Source organism: Anser cygnoides, chromosome 1 (assembly GCF_040182565.1).
Source record: "Anser cygnoides isolate HZ-2024a breed goose chromosome 1, Taihu_goose_T2T_genome, whole genome shotgun sequence".
Taxonomy (NCBI): Eukaryota; Metazoa; Chordata; class Aves; order Anseriformes; family Anatidae; genus Anser; species Anser cygnoides.
In genome coordinates this window covers 101,067,993-101,071,689 of record NC_089873.1, presented here as the reverse complement: position 1 = coordinate 101,071,689, position 3,697 = coordinate 101,067,993, and positions in this window count along the sequence as shown.

The window sequence follows — 3,697 nt, the reverse complement described above, 5'->3', positions numbered from 1 at the left end:
TGGTGCGCACATGAAACCACATTGTGTCATGATGAGCTAAAGCCTACAGGGGTGAAACTGAACCTTTGTTCTTCTGCTCATGGTGTGCTGTCCAACACACTGAACAGTCAGAGAGATATTCTTGGAAACAGGTACATACACCTGCCATTTTGTTCAGGTGGACTTGACCTATATGACTGTTTTCTTAGCCATAATATGATACTAATTCTTCGTGTTTTCAAATTGTTTTACTTCCCCAATTTCCAACATCCATTGAATGTCGCCTCCAGTCTATGATATTTAATCTGAGCTGACAAGTAACAGGAACCCTAGATAAATATGTTAGTTATAAATATAATTAATTTTTCTTCCAATTCTTTTCTGAAACTGTTGCCAGGCTTGGCAAAGTTACCTACATTAAATTTTTTTTCCCCCACCTTGCACTGAGCCATTTCCTTCCTACTCGAACTAGTTTTCTCTTCCTATTCTACTGCCTGTTGTCTGAAGTGCTGAGCATTTTCAGGAGGCTTTCTGGCTTACTCCACCTTACAGAGAAAGATCCCTTGCTGCATTTTCTTTCTCCTTTTTATATCCAGTAACATTCCACACAAGAAATCCTTCTAAAATCCATTTTGTATCAAGACAGTGTAAATCTAGTTACGCATTGTGCTATATGTCACTGTTATGTGTGCATTGGCTTACAATAATAAAGATAAGTTTATCATAATTTATTTTACTCTGCAAATACCAACATGCTCAGCTCTCTGTTAATAATTCTGCTGGGCACAACCTAGGATAGGACAGCCTGTCACCCCATAAACAGTTGAGCAGATTTTTTCTTTTTGTTACATAGCTCTTTTAGAATTTCTGATGACCTTGGTTCAACCTTTTCAAACATGTCACTCTGCAGGGGCTGTGAGTCTACAATAAGAGTGCCTAACTTGTCAGATTTTCAGCTTTAGAGATGCCTGTCATTCCAGGCTTGATGTGGCATCTCTGATAAATAGTTTGCTCAAAGATCTCTTCTGAACTTGGATATAATACACAGGTGTGTATCAGCATTAATAACTTCTTAATCTGGTCCAATTTTTATGCTTGGGCTGGCAGAGTACTCAGAAAAGATGCCCACATATATTTATCATCCAGGGCCTCCAGAGAATGTGGCTGGTCAACAGGCTTGGTAAGGCCACAGTATTAAGCAGACATTGCACTGGTATGTAGCATGCAATGGATTTAAATCTCATCAGAGGTTTTAATGGTCTCTGACATCTAAGAGATCTAGACATCTTTACTCCTAATGAGAAATTTGTCTGTTGGCAGAGATGTTAACAGAAAGAGAAAAAAATCTGTAGCTGAAGGGCGTTTATCACCACTTCTTTCCAGGGAGAAGCATTTTCATACTGATTATCTAAAAACAGTAGACTTTTGTAAACCTGCTGAAGGTACGGACTTATCCCTAACATATCTTGAATTTCTTTGTGTTGCTCATTCTGCAACAGGAAGTCTAATACTACTTACATAGGCATTTCCAAAGTATTAGGGCATTTATGCGTGTTTTTAACTACTGTTTGTAAGGCATGTTTGCTTTTCAGAAAAAGCTTTGTTATTTGCTATAGACTCAGAGGGATAGCTGACTATTCGATGAGATGTTGGATTCACTTGTGCATGTTTTGGAAAAACAAGTTCTGTAATCTCAGGGCAGGTCTGAAGAATTCAGTTAACACCTGAAGGTATGCCACAAAAAGGCTGATAAGTATTGCATGGTAAAGGCAAGAAGGTTGTAGGGCTTAGCACAGAATAACAAACACATGTTATGTGAATGATGTTGAATTTTTGAAAGCTTTGTGTGGGACGTCAGTATGATGACACATTCATCAACAAGCTTAAAACAGAAGAAACAAGAATTTTGTTTGTTTGAAAAATGGGAATTTTGCATTGTATGTTAGAAATATTTTTCCTGTAGTTACTTCTGTAAGAATATGACAATTGTCATACCTGACCAAATAGGAGTGAAATGTGTCCTCCATAGCCATGTCTTCAGAAAAATCGTGCATGTTCTTGGACATGGAACAATGGGAAAAACTCCTTAATAGCTTATTCCAACAGAAGAAAACTGGTTCATACCATTCCTTTTAGAAAGATTATTTTCCACTGTAACGTAATCATTCTCATTCACTATTTAAACATCCAGATACTTTTGAATCTCATTTAGCCATTGATACAGTCTTCAGTTTCAGAGAGACCACTACAGATTCATTATAAACCATGTAAAAAAACCACTCATTAGGTTTAGTTTCTAATCTGATGCTAGAAAATTCTAAAATTCACAGATGCCCTTTGCTCTTATAAGCATTTCCCCTCTTCCAACTCTCCTTTCTACACTAAGCAGTTTTGGTCTTGTGATGCAAATGGAAGTCTGTCATTCTTGCAAGCATTTTTGTCAGCTGACACAAGTGTTGTCCCAGAAGTTAGCTGGAGTTGTTCTTTACCTGACCAGTTCCATCTGTCTGGCCACAGCCCAGGTTAGGAGTACACAACTAAAGCAGTATCCTACCATATCTGAATTTGCTGTTGTGCCAGCCATGCCATTACCAGCAAATTCTCACATTGTTCCTTTGACAGAATGAAATGCAAACTTTGGAAGACATTTCAGAAATTGCTTGTGAATTTTCTCTTGCAACTGTGGAGTATATCCTATTTTGAAATCATAAGCCCAAATACTGTAGAATTCAATCACTGTCAAATTGGTGCAGACAAGCTCTATGGTGTGTATGTTTATGAACTTGTAACTGAGTTGCATTAAGGGACTGGCTGCATCTCTGCCTGCAAAATCAAATTATGGTATTGGAAAAAGTATAATTCTCCACCATCCCCCCAGCTTGGAGAACAGCAGGTGTGAGTTCCACAGGCAGGTCAAGGTTACTGTCAAAGTGTGGCCTTTCATGGCACATTATTGGTCAAAGATCACCTCCTTTTCCCTACTAATAAAGCAGGCTCCCATCAGAAACCTGAAGTTTGTCAGCACTGTCTTTGGGTTTCAATATATTCTTTATAAATAAAGATCCTGTGGGACATTAAACTCAGTCTCCTAGGAAAATTGGAACTGAATATTATCTGCATTACAGTTGCCTTTTATATAGTATGTGGTAGGGTGAAAAACTAGATGTATTTCTGTCCTTTGTGAGGGTTTTGGTTCAGGTACGTTGCATGTTGAAGAGCTAGGGAAACAATTCTTCCTTAACCATCTATTTAACTATCTTAACTATCTATTTGGGTTAGAGTCAGTTTATTTCATACACTCAGCATTGGTGCAGATTGCAAATCCAGTTGGAATAGCTGGTAAAAATAGCAGACTACCCTACACACCTGCTCCCGCCACACAACAGGTACAACAGCACGCCTTCCCTGAACCACCACCTGGAGGTGTCCTCAGACACAGATCCAGAGCATAGCTGGTCTTCACAAGGCAGAACCAAGGACCTTTACAGAAGTCCCCGTTCCTTTACAAGCTGGCAGATTGCTTGTTCCAGCACAAATGCTGACCTAAATTGTACCCATCTGAGCAACTGAGAGATGTCCATCAATTCTCAGTGCAGCAAACTAGCAAGCTTTGATGACCCATGCCTTTATGTTCTGAGTGAAACAAGAACAGTGGCTACAACATAGTCTGCATCTTCCACACTGAAAAGTGCTTAATAAGAATACACTATGAGTTGAA